Source organism: Manacus candei, unplaced genomic scaffold (genome assembly GCF_025592945.1).
Source record: "Manacus candei isolate 608988 ecotype Guabito, Panama unplaced genomic scaffold, ASM2559294v1 h1tg000028l, whole genome shotgun sequence".
In the NCBI taxonomy this organism is placed as follows: Eukaryota; Metazoa; Chordata; class Aves; order Passeriformes; family Pipridae; genus Manacus; species Manacus candei.
The window spans coordinates 40,293,660-40,318,704 of NW_026138076.1; the positions used below are offsets into that span (position 1 = coordinate 40,293,660).

General features: G+C 39.1%; 1 long non-coding RNA gene across 2 annotated transcripts; it reads left to right on the forward strand.

Moving 5' to 3' along the window:
- The first annotated feature begins 14,220 nt into the window (after nt 1–14,220).
- Nucleotides 14,221–23,919, forward strand: LOC127472006 (uncharacterized). Of its 2 annotated transcripts, XR_007904837.1 has the most exons (4): nt 17,199–17,268; nt 18,387–18,516; nt 22,169–22,288; nt 23,743–23,919. It is a non-coding gene; the product is annotated as an uncharacterized LOC127472006 (long non-coding RNA). The 2 variants fall into 2 exon arrangements; XR_007904836.1 differs by lacking the exons at nt 17,199–17,268; nt 18,387–18,516 and adding an exon at nt 14,221–14,623.
- The last annotated feature ends 1,126 nt before the right edge of the window (nt 23,920–25,045 follow it).

Here is a 25,045-nt window from a genome sequence, read left to right on the forward strand (position 1 = left end):
TGTGGAAGTGAATTTGACCTTATGAGGCACTGACTCAGCTGAATGGACAACAGGTGAAGAATTGGAACAATAGTACCTTCTTCTGCTGGAGCATGTCGAGCTATATTGTAGTGCCTCCTTTGGGATGGGATAGCTTCACCTGTACTCACCACCTGTGGCTTAAAAGTCTCTTTTATTTTGTTTTGCGGAGTGAGATATACCAAGAATTATTTTAATATGAAACAGAGAACACAGGTATTTAAGTTCTGGCAATAAGGCCACAGGAACTTTCATGTGAGACATTTTTCTGGCTACTATTTTACCCAGGGTTATCCAAAACCTTTCCCAAAAAATAGGACTTTTATTTAAGAGAAATAAACAGAGAACAAGCTTGAAGAAGTGTAACTATAGGTTTTCTTTCTTTTCATCACTTAATAAAACAGAGCTATTAAGTGAAAAGAGAAGTCACTTTCACAGGTCACCCTAATTAATCTTCATCAATTGCAATAATATCAAGCAACACATAGGGGTTCTTCTCAAGAACTATAATAGAACAAACAGGAAAAAAAAAAAGACAAAAATGCGAGCCCTCCCTCTGGAGTTCACAATCAAGGTAATAAAATGCAGAAAGACAGCACAGGAGAGCAGTGAGACAGCATTGCTGGCTGTAATCAAACCACACCATTAACCTAACACTTCTTTGTTGTTGTTTTGCAGTGGTTACACAGCAGCAAGGCCTTTACTGCTCCTCCCACTGCCCCACCAGAGAGCAGGATGGAGGTAAACAAGGAGTTGGGAGGTGACACAGCTGTGACAGTGGACCCTGACTGACCAAAGGGATAATTCCACACCATATGATGTCATGCTCAGTAATAAAAGCTGAGAAGACGAAGTGATGAAGAAGATGAAGTGATGGCATTTGTCTTCCCAAGTAATTGTTATGCATGATGGAACCCAGCTTTCCTGGAGATGGCTGAGCACCTGCCTGCTCATGGGAAGTGGAGAATGAACTCCTTGTCTTATTCTATTTGTGTCCACGGCTTTTACTTTACTTTTTAAACTGTCTATCTCAACACAGGAGTTTTTTGCACTTTTACCCTTCTGGTTCTCTTCTCCATTCCACTGGGGTGAGTGCACAAACAGCTGTGTAGATTTAAATTAGCATCATCCTAAAAGTGCTTGGGGATTTGAGTTTTTTTAAAGAAATAGTAGTTAAGCTCTTGAAAACTCAATAAGCATTTCACACTTTTCAGTGACATTCAAGTCAGAACTAATTGCTATACATCTAGAAAGCAATCCTTACAAAGTAGAATAAACTATGAAGGCCAGTGTTTATACTGGTTTATTTTCGAGTTTCTGCTTGTAGAATAGGCATTTTGTTTCTGGACCTTTGAGTATTGGTCAGATGAGGAATAGGAAAGTTTTCTTTCATCGGGTCAGTAAAATTCAATTAAAATAACATTTTCCAAACCAAGTCTTATTTTATACTTAGCAAACCTATCTTTGCCCAAAATGAATTTACTACAAAGCAAGGCAGTACATATTTTCCACCAGAACATAAGTATTACTCTACTGAAAGCAAAATTACAACACTGTTGACTTTAAAAGTAAGCTTATATAATAATTAGGGATGCAATATTCTGTGATGGTATTTCAGTTTCCGTAGGGATTTTTATTTGAAAAGGAAAGACTTAGATCTATTTTGTTGTTGATGCTTATTTGCTCCTGACATAATTAAATTGTAAGATAATATGCTTTGAAAAATTGGAAATTTTTACAGTTCCACTTGTCTTGGATAAAGTATATATGTTTTGTAAAAGTTTGTTCCAGTTCATCTCCAGTTGACAGTGTTTCTAGGGCAGCTGGCTAAGAGTGGAATTAGGGTGGGATTTTGCCATCTCTGTGGTCAGGACCTCTAAGAGTAAATAGAAACCCAAGTGACTGATTTGTTTTCTCCTCATGGAGAGAACACATGTTCAATTTATAAACTGTAAGTTTAGCTTACATGGAGACAGCACTACAAATGTGAGATCTACATCTCCTGTGGAAAAAATGTCACACAGAGCAGCACTTGTACTGGTCCTGTATATAACATCTCACCAGCCAATTGTAAAATTGTAGCGTAGGAGTACAGAGGAAGTAAAATAGTATGTACTCCCTTTTCTCTATTTTGTGCATCCACAGTGATGAAGACAAGATGCCTCTCTTTTCATCCTGCTCATTCACATGGCAGGATGTCAGCTCTGCACAGTCTTTCCCCAGCTGCCTTCTCTTCTAACTGTGTGTGATGTTGGAATCCTTCATCTGTTATGCTTAGCACTGAGTTTTATATCTATATCTAGATATAGATATATACATACACACATAATCTTTTAAAATTGGAAACCTTTCCACAAGGCTCTCAAAATAAGTTGACTGGTTAGCCAAATCAGCTGTGTTATCTACTTACTAAAGAATATGTTAAAAAAATGGCAGGATAAACAGTTTTAGCTTTTAACAAATAAACCAGCTATACTTGTATTTTAATTTTCACTTCACAGCTTTTGCTAGTAATAACTCTATGCCAATAAAATTCAGTTACAAAATGAAATGAGAACTGGTTAATTCTTTTTAGTATGGGTGGAAAGTTGAACAGAATTTCAGTATTGAATCATGGCTACTCAACAAAAACTCAGGGAGAGTGCACATCAAAGTTCATCTTAAAATGTGTGTTCATTATGTTGTCTGTAGAGGAAGGGGCTATCAAATATGAATCATTTTCAGGGAGAAGCTTCAGGGTTGTTTGCTAAATTTGAGCTTGACTTGACTTAATGTTGATTGAGGATTCCAAGCTAACCATTTGCTGCCTGAAGTCCTTAATATTTTTTTAATTCATCTGTGATTTGTACCAATATGTTGTTTTGCCTTTGCTTTTGAATGTATAGACTTCTTTCCAGCAAGGTTTTGGGACATGGTAATGGCCACACAGGGTCATCTCTACCTCCCACAGCATATTGTGTCCAACTGTTGCTAAAAGCAGACACCTGAGGAAGCACAAGAGCAAAATAGTGATATAGTGGTATTTCCTGTGAAATTCTCCTTGCCAGGAGACTTCTGAGCACTACAGTTCCCCCTCCAAATGTGCACGTGTTGGGGTGCACTCTGAAGTGCAGGAGGAACACAAGATTTCCCTCTGCATGTGTCACCTACCCTAAGCCTGCACCAAAGTGTTCTCCTGACTGTAAAGAACATGAATAATTAATCACTTCTCAAAACACTACAGCCAGAGCACAATACTCTGCATGGACCTTCATGTGCAAATGAGGAGTTGAAGCTTCCTGCTGCCAAAAAATTAAAACCCAAACACCTGTGAGTGCATATTTTGAGTAATTTTAAGGAGAAGAAAGTGCAGGGAAGTTTTATTTTTGAGTGACAGAAAACCTCCTTTTATTTATTCATTTGTAAAGCCTCCCTGAACTCTTTCTTTATCATTGTTAGCTCCTAGAACCTTTAAGCTTATTTCTGCATGGCTCTGCATATGCAACAGATGTCAATGAAAAACAGAAATCTTTAAAAAACCATCCCCCAAAATGTGCTCCAAGTTTCTTAGCTCGTTTCTTGAATCTGATTGATAACTTCTTCGTTTCAGCAGTTTTCAAATATATTTTTGCAAATTTCTAATAAGAGAAACTGAAAGGCTTCCTCTCATGCACACTGCTGATCCTTAATGCTCCCCTATGGATTAACATTATTTTCATACGTCTAAAAAGCTTATTGACTGGGCAGAAACAAACTGTTCATTGCCTTATAGCATCAATTTTTCATTGGGAAGGAAACACACTTATGCACTTCAAAACTCATTAAATAATTAACGTGTTTCAACTGCTGTAAAAAACCAGATCTAACTGCCAATACCTGCCCAGTGAACCTTGTATAGCTGGGTTTATTCTACAAGGACTAATGACTATTTTACAGAAGCCTAGCACCTACCTTCAAATAAGAAGCTAAGATGCAGTTGTGAATAGTTTGAAGGCTTAACTCTCATGGTCAGCCAGTGACAGCTCCTACAATCTCAGGACTCTCCTACATCCAGCAGTAGGAGTCTGAGTTTTATAAATGCCTTGCACTGTCACCGGCCCTTTTGGTTTTTTTGGTCTCTGGAAAAAAAGAAAATCAGATCCAATGTTCTCAAAACAGAGTAACTGTTCTCATTCTGACACAATAGCAGGTGAAAGTGACCACCACAACCTAGCAGACATCCATTTGTGCAGAATAAGAGCATTTACAAGTAAAGTCTATGAGTAATTAGAAAGTGTGGAGAAAATTCTGCAGGAGAGCAGAGAAATTTTCATTATTCATAAAAAGTGTTTCTTATTGCTAGCACTGAGCAAGGACGTATTGAGCTTTTCGTACCAGTCCCATATTTATTGCAAATATCAGAGTCCTTATCTATAAGGCCCAGGGAAAATGAGCACGGAATTCTCACTGAAAAGAGACATGACAGAATAGTTTTGTTTTAGTGATGGTGGTAACCAGTTATTGTGACTTCCAAGCTACACTGGGACAGATAAAAATCATCTAAATTGCAAAGCAAGCAATTAGAGAAATGTTTATAGTTGTGTGAGATAGGGAACTTTTGCACCAGTCAGCCTTGCCACAATCAATAAAAGCTGAGTCATAACTAACCTGCTGCATTAGAGCTCCTTGGTCTTGGATTTTCTGTTTGTGAAAAAGGGATGAGAACACTCTACTTACTGGTCTATAAGAGCATGAATGTTTGAAGCCATGGACACCTGACTTTCCACTTTCTCCTTACCCTGAACAGTCATTTATGTTAGCATAGTGTCCCTGGAGATTAACATTTCAGATACAATTTCCAATGGGGTGATTACTGTGAGTTAACTGACAATTCAATCTCTTATTATAAAAAAATCTGTTATGAGACAGGGCAGATACACAAGCAATGTTTGGACAGGATGCTACAAACTTTGACCATCTCAAAGCAATTAAAAGTCAGGGGACCATTAGGAAAATACTGTCTAAAATGCCATCAGGAAAAAGCTGTTGGGTTTCTGTTTCTTCCTCAAAGTAAATTTGCTTTTTCTTTTGCTGGTCCAGATAAGCAAGAGACCAGCAGTGACAAGCACTGAAATTTCCACTGCAGTGACACTCATGACACAAGGCTGCAAGCTCCTCCAGAGAATCTCTGCACACCACCATAGATGAAATAAATGGCCTTGGTTTGTCTCTCAGAAGAGCAAGGAGGAGACAGAATAGACTTTTCTCAGGAACTGTACCCATCATCATAGTTCCTTTTCAAATAAAGCTGGACTGCAGCAGGATTGATGGTGTCTCTGAGAGCTCAGGGAATCAATACAGCCAGCAGGAAAAGGCAAAGGCAAACTGCTGTATCTTCTTAAATGAGAATTGATTTTTATCCATTGTCCATTCCCATGGCAAAGGAACAAGCTTATCACTTCAAATCAAGAATAGAAGGGAGACTAATTCTCTGTCTTGGGAAAGGACAGGAGCTCAGTAAAGGTCACTAAGACCAACACTGTATTAAAGAAATCTTTTTTTGCTTTAGTTCCTGACAAAGAAAGTAGACTTGGGCTACTCAGCTGTCTGTCTTTCCTCCCACATTTCTGTCTGAGGCTGCAAGGAAACCAGGGTGTGCTACTGAGGGAAAAAACCCAAACATGTTCATGCATTCTTCAGTAATAAAGAAAATCTGCAACATTTGCAGCCAGAGAACTCTGCTTCTCCTAGGAGAAGCCCTGGAAGCACTAAGAACTCTGTGTTCTGCACGAGTCAACACCATGGATGACAGAGCTCTGTTGGGCTCCCAGCTACCCAACCATGAGACTGCCTCACCAGCTCCTCTGAAAGATGTTTCCCCAGCCAGCTCCTTCTGGCATTCCTGTTCTCCCATATGATAGATGGTCTAGATGGAGTAGAAAAACAAGGTTTATTTTTTTAGGGCAGACAGATGAAGCACAAGCAGAAAACACACCCTTTCATTTGTGCCTTTGAGTAAGCTTCACACAGCCCTAAAACTCATTGCATTTTCCCATAATTGCACACCAACTGTTATGATTAAAACAAACACCATCAGTCCAGCTTTGCTTCCCTACAACCAACAATGCTTGGTTTGTTTAATGCCTTCTGCACTAGGAATAATAAATATATTAAAATATACATATATTTACATATAAATTTATTCACAAGGATGCTTTACAAGCATGGAAGGGAGCTAATTTCACTACAGCAGAAGGCAACAGGACTAAAATATCTTGTTTAGCTCCACTTGATCTGTGGTGTGGTGTGTGCAGAGAGGCAGGTGCTCCAAGCACTGCTGATGTAGAACTGAGGCTCCGCAGAATCTTAATGACATTCATGAGCTTGCTAAGTTTGTGTCACTTCAAAATCCGCCAGAGAAGTTCTCCAAAGCTCAGAAGTCAAGTGGCATTCATTTGCAGTCCATGTACTGGTGTCCTTTTCTCCTGCTACAGTGGCATCAATCTTCATGCTGGGTGAAACTGGTGGGTCTCATTCCTCACGTGACGATGAAAGAGAAGGGCACTTTGTACAGGAAATTTGTAGAGCTGTATGTGTTGTATGTGGCTTTCAGGTTGGCTTCAGAAAAAGCCTTGTACTACTGAAGGGGATTTCTAAAAATTCTCAGTGATGTTGGTGCGATTTGTAACCAGATCAGAACACACCCTGAGCCCCACTTTGTTTCTTCACGGCCCCCAGATCCTCAATATGCCAGCTCAGAGTAACCACCATGTTGAGTCTAACTCTGAGCACTTTCATATGTTCATTTGGAGCTCCCAAATCCCTTTTGTTTAGCTTTTTGAGTTTGTTACATTTTGAAGAAAAGAAAAAAATGCCACTGTAAACTATTCCTTCTCTTATAACTCTCCTTATTAAAAGAGATGGCTAGGCTTGTATTAAAAATCCGATGTATTTTTTGACCAGTTCACTTTGGCAAAAGAATGTGTAGAGACTACTCTGGATTTTGCTGAGGGGAGTGGGTTTTTGGGAGCAATCCTCGCAGAAAGCATGTTTTATCAGTATCTGTGACCAGGAGAAAGGCATTTTGGGTGGGAGATAAATCTGTCACAAAGCTGTCACAGCTGACAGACTTCTGTTTATGTTATTCTGTCTAATTTGGTCTCTTCTGTTGACAGGAGTGTGTCTCTCATAGTTGTTTACCAAAAGCTTTTCTGAGATATAAAATAATTAGAAGCAATCACAATCTAGCTTTGTGACTTTAGGTAAGGAGGAGGATTCAAGATACAGCTTTCGTGAGAGAAAGAAAAGAAGATAATTAAAAGGAACTATAGAATTTCTGGATTAACTCTATAAAGTGATTGTTCCTACCTTATCATGGAAATTGTACAGACTCAGTGCTTTTTGTCACAAACTTTTCTTTGCATTTGCTCAGTGAACTAACAATGTGCCACATAATTGGCAGATTTGATTACACAGTGATGATAATTGATATATTCAGCAAAAACAGTTTATAAATTGCCAGAAAATCAACTAGTTCATTAAAAATCAGCATGTCTGCCACTAGAGACCTAGACACTAGGTTCCATTGACTAAATTAAACACAACTAGTAATTTGATTAGACAACCTATTACATAGAATTAAAAAAAAAAAAAAAGTGGCTTCAAATGAAGTATACAGTTTCAAAGCCAGGAGGAAAGATTTTCATCATTTAAGTTTAACTGAAAGACAAATGATAGTTCTTTGAAGTATGTGATCACAACAAGCCATTTCAACTCCTAGGAAAGATTTAAAAGTTTGATGGGCCAAGTACCACACAGTCCCTGACTGAAGATTTCTTTATTAGCAACAAAAAGTAGGTTAATTAATTCCAAAAATTTTTAGTGAATGATGAAATGTCACCACATTGTTTTGTAACCTTTGTAGAATATGAATGCTCAGGTACCACCTCTGGTAAACAGAGGTGAGGCTGGAGGATGAACCAAACATGAGGTTAAGATGCCCTATCGCTGGTCATGGTACTGGGGCTCGTGTCCCTTTGTATACACAGAAATTTGCAAAGTAATCATCTGCATCACTTAACACACATCTAACTACAGAAAACTATTGCATGAGAGACACATTATGGGTATGGATGGATACCATGCTTTCTTTTCGTACCTTGTCCAAGTTGTTGACCTGAACATATGTCAGCACTCCATGAACAACATTTTTCTTCTGGAGTGGCTCTAGATTACTCTGTAAATAGGAAAATACCTTTGTTACTCAGAGGGAGGGGAAGAGGTTGTGGTCTGTATCAAAGGATGTCAGGGCTGAATAGTTTCAATTTGTTCACCCAAAGACTCTTCAGAATTTAAAACATGTTTTGAACACACTTTTATTTTGGGATATATGTCTAGTTACCAGGGTTAAAGGTTTGACACATGACTGTATAGCAGTTTGACCTGTTCCCCCTTTTGCAATTGGTGTATTCTGAATTAAATTGTTTTATTGCTTGTTTCATGCACGAGCTGAGAACGTTGGTCTAATGTGCACTGAAAGCCTTCAACTGTCCTATCATTTTAATTATTCCTGAAATACTGATGGCAGAGGAGGCACTCCCTGAGACTACAAGGATAATGATCGTTACCTTGAAAAGCCAAAGGTGACAGGAGCAATGTTTGAGAGGGGATTACTCATTCATTAGGTAAATTCTGTATTTCCTCTGCTAAGAACCAACTCCTTGGACCATCAGGAGTTAATCAAGCAGCTGTGTTCTATCAGCTCTATTTTACACATGCAGAAGCATATTAACAGTCTTGTGAGGTGACTGAACCGCTACTCCCAAAAATAGTTCTAATGTGCTAGTCTCACATTTACAGTTATCTAATTTTATCTTTCTCAGCCATCATGCCTCACCCTAGAAGCACGTCTTTATTCTGGATTTGCACCTTCAAAAATAGCAGAACACTGTCAAATTAAGGACATCTCTACCAAGTACATCTCTTTCGCCTGACAAGGGACTGCCACAAACTACACACCCTCATGGTACAGCTGAGGGTCCCTTGTTCATCTTGACTCTCGAGAGCTGTTTCTGGAGGCCAGAATTCACAATAGTTTTAAGCTAAACAACATTCCAAGCTGAAGGAAATTGGGTCTTTTGTTTTCTGTCTGGACGACCCTTTGTATAAGTGAAACAAAACCTCTGCCAGAGAGGTGCTGTCAGTAATGACACAGAAGAGTAAACATGAACTCCAAGTCGGCACTGGTTGTCCTCATGCATTTTGAATGTCCTTGTTCTGCCTGGGGAGGTTTGCAGGGGAAGTCCATTGAAGACATAATGCTAAAGTTAGGGTTTTTAAGTGCAGGGTTGTATCTGAGGATACAGGAGAAATCATTACAGGCTCTGGTCTGACCTAATCAAATTGAGGAGTAATTGACCTTAGCAACCACTTATTCAGTCAGCATTATTGTAAAAAGAACTTATACAAGATCAAGCAATTGCTGCCCTGTCCTTGAAAATATCTAGCTAACATGAATCCACACATGACAATCACAATTAATAATTCTTTTTTTTTTTATCAAAGGGGAGTTAACACTGCTTCCATGTATGCAGTCAAGTTTTGTAACAATCTTAAAACTTGGAAAACTACAACCAATGTTAATTAGCTAGCAATACTTATTATTATCATTGTTCCTATTGTTTAATATTGTTATGCATTATCACATAAGCAAGAGCCATTGTGTTCAGGATAGTGCACAGATACCCTAAAAGTTGGTATTTACTTCGAAACACAATTGTATCAGGATTAAAGTGGAAAAACCACATGACAGAGAAGTATGCACAGCATTTATAATCTAGCCAGCATGTAGCTCAATTGAACCTACTAAAATGGAAATCATATGAGAACTCTTGCACTATTATACAGAAAAGATTAGAGGTCAGATTTCGAAAACACTAATTCAGAAAGAATAAGAGTCTTGCAGACCAGAGGCTTCCAGAGAAGTTGAGGGAAGCTTTTACGGAATATAATCTTCTTCAGTGTTCAGGAGGGCAACTATGTTTAGCAGACTGGTGGCTGCCTGAGACATCAATCTGTGAGCTTTGGTCTCCCACTCAGATGCAAATTGGTGGGAGGGAGACACAGCTTGTATGTCAACAAGTCCTTCAAGACAGTTAACTGAGAAGGTGGGAAAATGCTTCCATTTCAAAGAGCAGCACTTCTGACCAACTAATTGGAGCATTCCCTGCTCCTATTCCTTACTAGAAAGCTTCTAAACTACGTGCTCTGTCATCTCTGTGTGAAGCATGTCTGTTGTGCTGATGGCTGTATGACAAGCTCTACAGCAAACAACTGGGCATAAGAGCATGCATTCTTATCTACCTGTGCAAAAGCAGTAGATGTGGCAATTGTGGTCAGGAGTGCAGTGATCAAGTGATACTTCTCTTCAGGAGGGGCTGAGTGAACAGCAATGTAGGATGTATTTTTGCAAAAGGAGCAGGAGTGTATATTGATATGGTATGGAATATGGTAAATATGGCATCTTGTAAGAAAGTCATTAAAAAAATAAAAATATGTATATGCTCCTTGAATGTGGTTATACCTTTCTAATGGCAAGATTTTTTTTTGTGTTTTCTGGTGTATGTTGATTTGAGTGGCATAAGTATAGAAAAACACAAGTATGAATGAAACATGTAAAGCCCTACAATATCAGCATCCCTGAAGTTTCCTTATACACATTTAATGTGGAAGGATCTTACTGTTATTTTTAAGTATTCCTTGTACTTAGATTCACACATACATCTCTCTGCAGTACTTCACTTTCCAGTAGAAAAGGAAAAAAAAAAGGTTAACAATTCTCATTCGGTTTGTGTTGTTATAATAGATAATAACAAACTTGACCCCAGCAACTTGTAGCATAGGAAATGCAAAGGAACTTAACCTGAAAGTTTGAATCATTCCCTGTAGTTTAGCAGAGATAACCTCGGGTTCTGAGTTCAGCTGCTTTTCTGCTTCTCCTTCAGTACTCCCATGTGGGATACTGAAGGAGCTCGGTGACAGATTTGTAAATGTAGCATTGACAACATGAGTTGAATCATAATAGGGATATAAATAAATGTTTAAAAGTTCCTGGTACCACCAAGCCTATTAGTGCTAAGGGAAGTTTTTTAGGCAGGGAGGGGAAGAATGATGCTACTGAGATTTTATAAAGTCAGCAGACATACAGATCTCATTTGTCCCACCCGTAGCTATTATGATCCTGCTTGGCTGGAGAGAGGAAGAATCATTCAACTGGGAAGAGTAAAGAGGCTGCCTTCCACATCCATCTCCAGCGCTGAAGAAGAGAAGCTGTGCAGCTGACAGTCATCATGCTCTTGGGCTGATGACAGAGGGGAAGGGAATGCAAGAGAAAGAGGGAACTCTAGGCAGACTTTGACAGAACATGAGACAATTATTGTAAGCTTTTGAAACTGTTGATGCTTAGTAGTTTTGTTACTGTGCAGTTAAAATCAAAACACGGATGTCAAATATGTGTAGTGACCATTACCGTTGCAAAGGTTTTTAAGTGTTTTTTTCCCCACTGACTTTTCATTCAGGTTTCAAATAATTCCAGACTCTATAAAAAGCAAGCCCTCTGCCTGCTCACAACACGGTGCATCACACACCAAATCAATGCTAAGGGAGATTCTGTGCAAAAGGTTTATAGACTTCTCCATTATCTACCAGGAGCCCCATGGCTGATTCAGGGGTTTAAGTATCTTTTTATAGGTACTACAACAGAGAGATTATTCTCATACAAGCAGTTCCACAATAATCTGCTTCTGTTGACTTAAATATGCATCAGGTTTTTTCCTATTTTATTCTCTTTTACTTTCATGAATACCTCCTACCATGATGTACAATCTTGTCCTCCAAATTCAAAGGTAAGTTCTGCAGGTACTACTGCCTCTAAAAAAATGGTAGAGCCCCACAAAATGATAAACATAAAGCTGATGTTGCATACATTAAGCTAAGCTGAAAATTTTCTAAGGTGACCTGTTGAAAAATGCTGGTGTTACAGAATGAAAATATCTTGCAGATAAATGTTATTTTCATTCAAGTTCTTACTGTACAATTATTGTTAAGTCTTACTATCAGAAAGTTGAAAGGATTAATTTCAAAAAAGTCCTAACACTTTTACCCATCCTGTTTTTTTAGCTAAATAACAGAATAAGACTATCAGATTACTAGCTTCGAGTTTGTTGAAATGAAATGCTGTGTACGGTGAGAATAAAATATTTCTGCATATTTTGTTTGCAAAATATTCTGAGATTTTCATCCCAATTTAAGACAATGTAGAATTTTGAAATTTCAGTATCTTGGATGGTAATTTCTTCTTCCAGCCTCATGTAGCCATTGGAGAATAAGAACAAAGCAGCAGAGCCTCCAAAGAAATGTAAAGAAAGAGAAAATACAGTGGTTGGTAATTATAAACACAGCTGACTGAGAAAAAACTAGTAGCTTACCTGAAGCATTGTGACCTTTAGCAAATGAGTGATTTTATTAAATTCAAATTTTGATTTAGTACCTGGGTTGGCAGATATTACTGTGAGATTCTCAATGTTGTTAATGAATTTCTATGTTAATTTGCTTTTTATCATTTTAATGCACTGGATATTTCTATTTTAAACCCTACAGATTTATATCAAGGAACAGTTTTAACCTGCCACTGACTTTGCTTTCACTGAATTGTCTTTCTCAAGTGCAAGTATCATCTCGTTGCTGCTCAAGTAGTTGCCTAGGTCAGTCCAGAGCAGAGGAGTCCACAAGCATTCATTCATTTATCTCTGTGCACTGCAGTAATACTTCAGTATGTGTGGGGGACAGGTCTCAGCGTGGAGGTTACATGGATGGGAAGGCCTCAGAGTAGCAACCTGCGTCCTCAGACTGGCCCTGGGGTTTGTGTAAAACATCACTGTGTAGTTGGGCTACTCTCCTTCTTTCCTCTCTTAAATCCCAGAGATTGGGATAGGTAAGAAGAAGAAAGGGTTTGTTCTTCCTGACTCAAAAAATCTGACAAAGGCATAGATTGGAAATGGGCAAGGAATCTAAGTGTGTCAGATTCTCAGCACATCTGAGTGCTGTCTTGTTTGCATGATAAGCTTTGCATTCTCTTAAATACAGAATTATGGAACTGTATCAGAGACTGTTGCAGATGTGTATCAGAAATCTCACTAACAAACCCCTGCTGACAAGATTTTCCAAACCAGAAAGCTGGGAGTAGTTTATTCCCATATCTGAAGGCAGAGGGTTTGATAAGGACCTTTACTCCTGATAGCCTTCAAGAAGCAAAGCATCTTTCTTCCTGGAGCTGAGTCTTTAGTTGTTTATCCACATATCCAGCCAGTGAACCATAGAGTTCTGGTAGTTACTCAGTGAAGAATTCCTGATGAATGGAGAAGTACTCTATGCTCTGATGTCTTCTATTTCGTACTTCCATTTCTGGCACAACATCCCTCTTAATGAGGTAAATATAAGGAACGAGAGAAACTCCTGGGAATGAGGGGCCTAAAAGTTTTTAAAAAAAAGAAAAAAAGCAGTGGTAGCAGATACAGATTGAGGGTAGAAGCTCTCCTCCAACTTAGTTCTTTTTATTGCCCACAAAATTGTAAATAGAATTCAAAGAGTGTATTCCAATTGTACTCCAAACCAGAATATTTAGTGATTAAACTCTGGGGCTAATTGGGCTACTTAATCACTGATGCAGAACATCAATTTCCAGTTTCAACTCACAAGGTTGAGTAACTATTTTTAGAGAAAATAAAAGAAAGGAAAGACACATAAGTTGTCTTGCTAGACTTCTGTAAAATTATGTTACTGAGAGAAGAGCACATTGAGATTTACTGCTGTATCATTTTTTGTTTTATTACAGAAGAAAAATTGCCTTTGCAGCACACAGTGCTTTCAGAAAAAAACATATCTAATACCTTACTTTTTTTTCTCTGAATAAAATGTATTGCTGTTTTTTCTATTATGGACATGCCTTAAGGCCCCAACAGAGATGGTGTCACCATTCTAAACATCTCTGGCTCGAACAGAGAGTGAGAGACATTTTCTGCTCTGGAAAACTGGCAGAGATAAGGGGGGAAAAAAGAACTAATAAGGTCACCTTTTACAGGTCAGTTAACTGTAACATTGAGTTTGTGTCTGGCAATATGCATCAAGCTGGAATTTGAATCCAGGTTTCCTGAAACCAAACCTGACAACTTTGGGAAACTACTCCCTTACCTGGCCTCTCGAACTTCCTATCATTTCAGACAGTCTGTGCTGGTTTTTGCTGGAGTAGAGTTAATTTTCTTCACGGTAGTTGGAATGGGGTTATGTTTTGGATTTGTACTGAAAACAGCATTGATAATGCAGGGTTACTTTAGTTATTGCTGACCCCACCATTGAGGAGGCTGGGGGTGTACAAGATGCTGTGAGGGAACACAGCCAGGAGAGCTGACTCCAACTGATGCAAGGAATATTCCATACTGATATGACATCATGCTCAGTATACAGAGCTGGGGGAAGAAGAAGGAAGCAGGGGATGTTTGGAGATGGCATTTGTTTTCCCAAGTAACCATTACGTGTGATGGAGCTCTGCTAACCTGGAGATGGTTGTACACCTGCCTGCTGATGGGAAGAGGTGAATTAATTCCTTGTTTGCTTGGCTTGCTTGTGTGGCTTTTACTTTACCTATTAAACTGCCTTTATCTCAACCCCTGAGTTTTTCTAGCCTTTATTCTTTCAATTCTCTCCCTCATCCCACTGTGGGGGATAGTGAGTGGGTGTCTGTGTTGTTCTTAGTTACTGGCTGGTGTTAAATCATCGCACTCGTCATTGGTTTTCTGTGCATTAATTTAAAATCTTAGACATCAGAATGTCATAGTAATCCAGAGATAAAAAGAAGTGAATTTTAAAACCCAAAGAGTGATCACTCAGTCTTCTCCAACACTTCAGGGCTCTTAAGCCATACTGATATTATCTCTGGATACAGAACAATATGATCATAGAAGCATAAGACTGTTCCAGGGCACTGAGTCACACAGATGCAGTTATACTGCCAGAATCCAGGAATGTAGGAAAAGGACAAAACTGTCCATGAAAAAATGCCTTGGGTGGCAGGTGAGATCAGGTTTGTCTCAGCTCTGATGTAATCTAGATTGTAACTGCAAATTTGTGACCTGGGCATGAACCCCCTTTTGCAGAGATAGATCTAAATTATGGCCCCTACCTTTAACTACTCAGCAATCTATGTATTAGAAAAGGGAAGCAAAGGCACAAAGAGTGAGAGGAAGCCCAGAGACTCTGCTGAGGAGCAGTAATTGCAAACATCTCATCATGCAAGCTGCCTGGCATGGCCCACCCTTCTCTCCTCATCCTTGCCAATACAAACCAAGTTGTCCCAGTGCTGAATGGGAAGTACACTGTCACAGCTCCCTTCTTTAACAAATAAACACATCTGTGCAATGTCACAACAAATTAGGAACTATTTATTCATTCGAGTTCATTGAGTTTGATGGAATCAATAATCAGTGGGGAGTTGGCACTGGATTCCTTAAGGAAGCTCTCTAGGAGTCAGTAATAGGAGTGAGAACTCACCCACCAGCTGCATTTCCCTGTAGACAGGAAATTGGGCTAAAATAAATCTTGGCCCAAGTGAAAATAATGGATAACACTCACTTTAGATTGCACTGTTTTGCCATCTAAAACAGCTGAGCTTTTACCTAAATAATACATGAAAGGCTGTTCAATGCCCGATACCTGATAACTGTATTGTGCAGTCTTGTGAAAAGAAGCTGAAATAAGACCAGAGAAACAGTCCTTAGAATTTCATGCTTAGTTTTTGCCCGTCTGAAGTGCATCAACCCATTCAAGCAAATTTGCTTTTGAATGCAACCTGTGTGTTCCAGTTGGCCAACAACATGCTAGAAATTCAGACCTCTGCAAAACAGGTGTTTGTCCTTTCTCTAGATGGGCAAGTGTATAAGACCAGAGCTTAATATTTATTAGAAATGTCCAATCAATCTTCTGACTTTGCAGTTCTATGGATATATCACATATTAACAGGGCTGGGAATAAAAGTCAAACACAGTACCAGATGTGAAATATGACAGTGCTGTAAAATAATAAAGAACAGCTAGAACTTCTCACTTTATTACTATTATAACAAACTTTTTTACTGAGAAAGCCACAAACAAGTAGAAGAATCTACTGTGCTAGGCACCATTTAGGTTCTTAACTGGGGAATAAATCTCACCCCAAATATTTTTCAATCCATGACCTTGTAGGAATGCACACTCTGACCTTATTCTTGGAGCAGCTCCACTGACAGCAGTGCTGTCACAATGATAAAGTTGTGCTTGTATGCACTGAAGAATTGGAGCTTTAAAAGATGAAACAAGAAAAAGGCTCACAGCCTACAGTGATCTGTATTCCCCATCATATTTAATAGCTGAGAAACCAAGGCAGAGATTACTTGGGCCTTCAGGGTCAGAGGTCATGATTAGTCCTGGCAGTAACTGGTAGACATTTTTTGGCATTTTTAGCAGGCAGATCAAAGATCCAAATGGACTCTGTAGACAGAATCCCCCTTTGGTCAACCTATAAATTTTAAAATTATTATAAAATTAATTATATTTTATATTACTATCTCATTAAGTTTTAGTAATAAAAGGAAATTAAGACAGTTTCTCAGTAGAAATAGGAGTACTTTTCTGGAAAGGTAATAATCCAAATGCTGTTCTCAATAACTAACCATCACTTGAAGTTTCTATTCCCATACTGACAGACTTCAGGATAATAAAAAAAGAATCTAAATATAATAATTTTAACTATTAAGTGTCACCCACTCTCCAAATTGTCCAAGGCATTTTTGAACAATTTAATCATAAAAGTAGAATTTAAACTACATTAAAGAAGCCCAGCAAACTACAAGTTTAGGGTTAAGTGTGTAAATTACAGATTTGCACACATTAAAACTTCACCAGGGAAGGCAACGCAGACAACTGGATGGAGCATTTGAAGGGGTTAAACAGTTTGAGCTCTGATCCCAGCTCACTGACTCATTTAATCTTCCTATAGCACCTGAGTGAACAGCTCTTGACTTCAGAAGGTTCCACATCCCTGTGGTTTGAATCTGGCAGAAACAAACATCAGTGTCTAGGAAAACCCAGAACCGTGATCAAACATCTGTGCCATCTTTTTTTTTTCTTTCTATCGTGACATCTGATAAGTAAGGACATAACTACCTGGTCCAGCATGGTTGGTCTCAAAAATAAGAAGATTTAGGTGAGAAATGCAGCAGGACATCACTGAAAGGTCATGGTGAAGGTTATGCCCAGAGTAAGAAAGAGCAGAAAACATTGTTTGACTGAGGTACCATGAAAAGCATTATTTAGACATAGGTCTGGTGATTTACATTGCTTGAAACCATCTACCAGACTCTGCAGAAAAGGTTCTCGAAGGGACCCATACTAAAAGAATAGCTGAGACATTTGATATGCCAAAATGTCACATGGCATTATGTAGTTCAGTGGAGGATATCTTCCCTGTTGTCCGGCTCCTTTTAAGGATTCCTATATCTTGCAGTGGAAAGGTGCTGCCCCCACAAAAATTACTCTTCCTCTTTAGATGCAACCATCATGCCAGAGAGAAAAATATTTCAGAAAGCATGAATACTGAGCCCTTGTAACAGCTTTCACAGCCACGCCTCTGGAGTAAACTACATTCCCTTGGCAACTTGTGTTTGCATCTTGTGATTCAACTGACCGAAATTATCTCCATTAAAAAACATGCAAATGGCATCAGGTGTAATAGGTGGGATGGTGGTGGAATAGAGGACTGTTCATTCCATCTGAAGATGAGTCTGAATGGCAGTGACAGATAACTCCAGACGTGGGAGGTTTTGAATTAAAAGAAAATGAAAATGAGCAATTCAGTCAGAGCAGTGTCACTAGTGTTACATAATTTCATATGCAAATTTGTTTATCCTAAACTGCCCTTAGATTTCATGGACCCACTTAAGCTAAATCTAAAGGCCTGTCCCTGCACTGTGGAATTACTAGGGACATAAGAAAAATATTAACATCTGAAGAATAAAGATGATCTGGTGGAAAAGGTACATTAGCTGTGAGTAGCTTTAATGTGCCTTCTGCAATGACCTGATGGGAAAGTAAAATCCCTCTGCTGGAGTACCCAGCACCAGCAACCTTCATTTTTCTGCCTTATCAAGAAATGTCTGATGAAGAGAGGCATTGATGTGGCTGGCCATCAAGGTCCTGTTCTCCTAGGTACTTCAGGCAGGGTGCACACACCGGAAAGTGATTGCTCCTTGGTCTTGCTTGGCCCTTTTACACCTAGGGTTGATTCAAAGAAGAGTCCTTCACACCAACTGCTTTGATTTCCAGAGATCTGGAAGCCATTAAGTGGGAAACAGGAAGAACAGAGTGGCATTCTTCCTTCCTTCACTTTCTCCGTTGTCCCCATTTTTCACTGCTGCCTGCATGGTGTAATGTCTTACCTGTGGAAATACACAAGGTAGCAAGAATTATGGATTAGGTGTCAGTAAATGGGGTAAAAATGGTTTCAAATTGAACATTCCTTTTATAAATGTGATTTCAGATGAAGGTATATTGCAAGCTGCCACACAACACATTCGGCAAGTACTGCCTCGCTATCATAAGACATTATTCTGCCTCCAAATTTGATTTGTGTAAGGAGGGAACCAGGAGAGTCCCTCATAAATTACACTGTTGACTAATTTTGTCATTCAATTCTGGCATACCAAGGCTGCAAACAATGTTTAGTTGCATAACCTTTAAAAGGTTATACCACCATCAGGTCCCATTTCACAGTCTTCAAAAACAGTGAGTCTATTTCTTCTACCAGAGTTTGTTTATTTAATTTCAGTATTCCGGCTTTTAAGAAAAATGTTCACAGTACACTCTTAGTCTCCCTATTTCATGTTTCACATTAAGTTATATCATTTTAAGAATAGTTATGCTGAGTATTTATATTTCTATGATTTTCTATCAAATATTTAGTGTTTTATTCCAGTCTGCCTTGGAAAACTAATAAAAACATTTTGTCTTCTTAAATTGATTAGCTGTATTTAAACCCTTTATAACTTGCACTGCACAATACTAGTGTTAAAGCTGTTAAAAACAGAAAAGAGGGATACTGAACTCACCTTTACATATTTTGTGCACGTGTGTGTGTTATGTTATTCATTGTAAGGCATTGCACTGCATGGTATAGAAACACAGAATGATAACACAGAACCATAGAATGGCTTTGGGTGAGAGGGACCTTAAAAATAATCTAGTTCCAACCACCTTCCATAGGCTGGGACACCTTCCACTAGACCAGGTTGCTCAAAGCCCCATCCAACCTGGCCTTGAACACTTCCAGGAATGGGGCATCCACAACTTCTCTGGACGACTTGTTCCAGTGCCTCACCACTCTCACAGTAAAGAATTTCATCCTAATATCTAATCTAAACCTACTCTCTTTCAGTTTGAAGCCCTTCCCCCTTGTCCTGTCACTACATGATCTTACAAGAAGTTTCTCTCCATCTTTCTCGTAGGCTCCCTTCAGGTACTGGCAGGCTGCAAATAGGTCAGCCTGAAGCCTTCTCTTCTACAGGCTGAACAATCCCAATTCTTTTAGCCTTTCCTTTCCATCCCTCTGATTATCTCCATGTCCCTCCTCTGGACTCACTCCAGCAGGTCCACGTCCTTTCTGTGCTGGGGACCTCAGAGCTGGATTCAGCACTCCGGGTGGGGTCTCACCAGAGCAAAATAGAAGGGCAGAGTCACCTCCCTCAACCTGCTGGCCATGCTGCTTTCCATGCAGCTCAGGATATGATTGGCTTTCTGGGCTACATATACCTTTGTAGACAATTTTTCTGTAATTCTGGAACTATTTTTTATCTAAATATGTTTGTGATGAGATATACATAATTGTAATAAATTAAAAGGTGCAGATAGTAGGCTAGTATGGAAAAGGTTTGTAGTCCCTGTCACTGCATCTAAGAGGAAGTAATAGGAATCCTAGAATTTATGTAGGGCTGAAGTTGAAATGGATGAAATGAGCTGTGACATCATTTTATTTTGTGTTTCCTGATGTTTGTAAAATCTCAGACCATTTGTGGATATTCTCTTTACTTTTACATCAGATCTACAAGGAGGAAGTAGTATTCTTTCATGTACATTTTATGGTGTATACTTTTCAGGCAAAGGGCATGTGGTAACTTGGACTGAAGCCAGTTAATGTCATACAACTGAAAAATACAGGATACCTGAGATTACTTTAGTCAAAAAAGCATACAGTAATGCCAGCCACTCTTTAAAGCTTTTCAAACAATTTTCAAACAATTCCTTTGGTAATTTGTTCTACTGTGATTCTTTAATACTTGAGAGGCATTGGCTGTATATGCTATGAAAATGTCATCTTTATTGCCTTCCTAAAGCTTTGCTTTATTGTGACTTCCACAAAAATATTGGAAATCATCTGAAACGATCTGAACAAAACAAAATCTGAAACAGTCAAGTAGATAGTATTTTGAGCTGACCACTTACACTGCTGTTGTTTCCTTGTATTCACACATCAAACTGTATTTGCCTTGAACTGTTAATGAATGGGTGGGCGTAACATTTTCTGATATGTTGTCCAATTGGTATCCTCTAGGTATCCTATTCATGACCAGGGATCCAAAGTGTTTCAGCATTAGGAAGAAATGCAATTGAAATATCTCTGCATATATTTTTTTCAGATCCCTAACAAAATATATATGGTTGTAAGGGACAACCAAAATGTGATGAGGAAAACTGTTTCTTCAGTACCAGTATCTCATGGCGCTAGCAAGCACTAGGTTGAGATTAGGAGAAAACTCCATAATTTTCTTTTTCGTTTTCATTTTTTATGTTAAAATTGAAACCTGATGGACTGCACAGATCTTTTCTTAGTTTTGTAGCTGGATGCCCGAGTAGGTTATGATACAGTCTCATAGTGGAGAGGGCTTGCACCTGTGTTCTCTTGTCTCTTACATTATGCATTTTCCCTTTCTGTCCAAAATGTTGTTAGTGCTTTGATCCGGGCCTGATTTGGTAAGTATTTTGGGATGGCAATATATTTTGAAGGAAAAGTACCTGCTTGGGACTTCCATTGATGAAACCCTGATCAAGCACCACAAATAGATTTAGCAGATCTATTTAGCAGGCCCAGAAAGCACAATTGTGCCCCCCTCCTGCAGGTTTTTCTGTGAATGTCATCCTGTTTTTTCTCTTGGAAGCTGATCAATGTGACCTGGCCAAGTTGGACACAACTTAGATGCTGTTCTTGAAATCTGGAGTTCCAAAAAATGAATTTCACTGCACACCCCATGCAGCTAAACTGCACATGCTCCATGCCTATTTGTCCTAGACTTCTACCACCCCTAATCCATCTGGGCTACCAGATATCTGTAAATCATCCAGACCAGTGCAATGCACGGATCAGAGGAGGATTATTAGTAAAGCCCTGTAATCTTCCTTAGTAAACTTTTGCTGTACAATATGCTTTGAATAATGTCTGGAAGTGGCAAAACTCATGCATTGGATGCCTCCCTGTTACACAAATAAATCCTAAGAAGTCTGACACTTTTATTCTCTCAGGGGAAAACTGACAAAGCAGATCAGAAAAGGGGCTGCATGAACTTGTTCTGCTAATGCAGGGACGAGGCATTCAGCTAACATTTGTGTAATGCCTTTCTTTTTGTTTAGAAGTATTTGTGAAAGAAAAGAAAAAACAAGTTTGCATAGTCTGCAAAAGATAAGAGTTTAAGTTAGATACAAGGTCAGACTAAATTCCAATGGTAAAATTTATGTTGACAGAAACAGAGAAGTTGGTCCAAGGAAAGAAATGTTGATTCCCCCTTCACACCCCTTTATAAGATACAATCTTGTTGAAACAAAGAATGCTTGTGACTTTGTAAAAAAAGTAAAGAACCCAAGGTGAGGTTCTCTTAAAAATACTTTCTTGATGGTTTTTATTTTTTTCTAAATTCTCTAATTTACAGTCACATTCAATTTGTATGTATTAAGAAATACATATTGTTAAATGTTGCATATTATTAAATGTATTGGGTCTGACCGGGATGTACTTAACTTTCTTCATAGTGCCTTCATAGTGCTGTTCTCTGTGCTTGCAGCTAGAAGAGTATGAATAACACACCAGTGTTTTGGCTACTGCTGAGTTTTTCTCAGACACCACCATGGCTGTTTCTCCAAACCACTACCACCTGGCCCCAAGCCTCAAAACCTGCGGGTGGGTAAGAGGATGGGAGGGGACCTACCCAAGACAACTAACTTAAACTGACCAAAGGGATGTTCCATACAATTTAACAATATGACTCATCAATAAGAGTAAGAGAAGGAGGAAGGAGGGGTGAGGGAATTATTTATTAAAGCATTTCTCTTCTGGACCAACCGCTACCAAAGCCCCTACTTTGCGGGTAGTGGCAGGTCATCACCTGCTAATGGGAAGTAGAGAATAAAACCTCTGTGTTTTCCTTTGTTTCACCATGTGGACCTTGCTTTTCTCTACTAAGCTGCTTTTATCTCGATCCATGGGTTTTTCATTTTCTCTCCCATCATGCTGAGGAGTGACAGAGCTGCTTAGTGGGCACCTGACAGACTTCCTATGGGCTGCAGGTCTTCAAGAACTGCTCCGGCATAGGTTCTATCTGAGAGGTGCAATCCTTCAGCAATGGGCTTCTCCTGCATCCCTGTTCCCCATAGAGACACAAAAACTATCTCCAGCAATGTACTCCTTTCTCCAGGGCCGCAAGTCCTGGCAGGAGCCTGCTCAAGTGTAGGGTCTCAACAGGCTGCATCTTCTTTCAGGGCATATCCATTTGCTATGGCACAGGGTCCTACACTGGATATAGGGTGGATATCTGCTCCTTCATGTATCTCCATGCGCTGCAGGGGGACAACCTGCATCACCATGGTCCACATCACAGACTGCAGGTGAATCTCAGCTCTGGCACCTGCAGTACCTCCTAGCCCTTCTCCTTCACTGACCTTGGTGTCTGCAGATTTGTTTCTCTTGCAGATTCCAACTTTTCTCTCCCAGCAGTTGTTGTGCCCCTTCTTAAATACGTTATCTCAGAGATTCCACCAACATTTCTCACAGACTCAGTTTCAGCCAATGGCAGTTTTGTCTTGAGTCTGGCTGGAACTGCCTCTGTTGCACACAGGAGCAGCTTCTCATGTCCCTCACAGAAGCCACCCCTTTAACTGCCCCACTACCAAAACCCTCCCATGTAAATACAGTACACATACATTTCACTCTTTTAGAGCACATCTTATGAAAAGCTTCAAAAACCATGAACTTTTTTTACTTTTTTGATGTGAACATAAATTGCTACCTACAGAACCAAAAGGACTCTTAACATCCAATCATTCCTTCAGGTTTTCTACTATGCCAAAAAAAATTGAGCTCCATCTCAATTATATATTTTTAATAGCTGTTACTGATTCTTAGCCAGCTATAATAAAGGCAGTTAATAATTTACTGGCTCACACTCATTATTCTAGCTTTGCTAGAGGCATCATGATTGCTGACTCATACATATTTCTCAATCAGATTTTTTTTTCAGATACTATTCACCAAACTGAGACACTGCAGTAAAGTTGAAAGCTTACATGAAACACATTTAAAATTTCAAAAGAAAATTTATGAAAGCTATCTTTATTTTAAGAAGCTTTCTTTGACTTTCAGAGTTGGAAAAAAATAATAACTGGATCTGCAATTCATCTGAAAAATGATTGTGTTATTGATAAGTCAACTCCTGCGTGAATAGATATTCACCTTCAAGCCTCCTTAATTTGTCCTCATTTTGGAGATATGATATGTGTTTTCTGGATGCAGAGGGGACACTGGCTTTGTTGCTTCTATTCCCAGACTGTGAGAGTGAAATAAAATCCATATAACACAAGTTGTGTGTTTTAATTAACACTCCTGTCTTCATTTTTCCATTTTCCTCTACAGCCAAGAGGAATCAAAAAGGATTTCTTCCAAGACAAAGGTTGAGATACTCACACAATTATGTGGTATTAAAGGGCTGTGATAACACCTTAAACAAAACAAGACTTGTAGGAATGTCTAAATAACAGACAACATTAGGACTGACAGATTTCACAGAACAAATTATTCCAAAGTTGTGTGCTTAAGGTTAGAATCTGAGCTCCCATCAGCTTCCCTGGGGCCTAAACAGCTTCTGACAATCAGGTCCCCTTCAAAGCTACCTCTGGCTACTGCATGTTGTGATGATACACATCAGAGTGGATGAAAAGACAGAGGCATATGGGCATAAATCTCTCAAAAGAAAGCTTGAATCCAAGAAGGAAATTTTGAGAAAGGGGACATGAAGAACATCACTGGAGGAAGATAAGGGAGGGGTTTTTAAAAGAGCAGACAGAAAGAACACGAAAGTAGCCCCTGAGGACAGCAGAGGGAAAACTATTTGTGAAGAGGCACAGGCTGAGGTGCTGGGCATGAGTTCAATACAGTTGTGGACTGTGTGTTTTTGTATGTGCTCCTTATCCAACACAATAAGACCATGCATCTCTTCCCTCGTGCTGCTGCCAGAATTATCTAATTTTTCTGCTGCTGCTGTTTGAGCGTGCTGAGCTTTTGTGTACCCAAAATAATCCAAATCCCCAGGATAAAACTAGTGAAAAAAGGAACCTATCAACTATCAAAGAAACAAACTTTTTAGTTTCTTACTTTTGAAAATTCAACTTGAGTCATCTTCAGCAGCCAAGCTTGGTCCTTGTTTGCTCAGAAGGTTTGCAACAGAACTTTTCATGCAATTCCTTTGTACTCCACACAGTATTCATCTCTGCCTTGGAGATTGTTTTTTAGCATTTTTCCATATTGTCTGAAAACCTGTTATGTTCTCTGAAAGCAGCAGCCTTTAAGCTGCAGAGCTTCTTTATCAAAGAGGACCTTTTCTGCAGAAGCTCTATATTAAACACTCTTTCCTTTTGCCAGAAATTTCATTTGTGCTATGCCCTGTTTT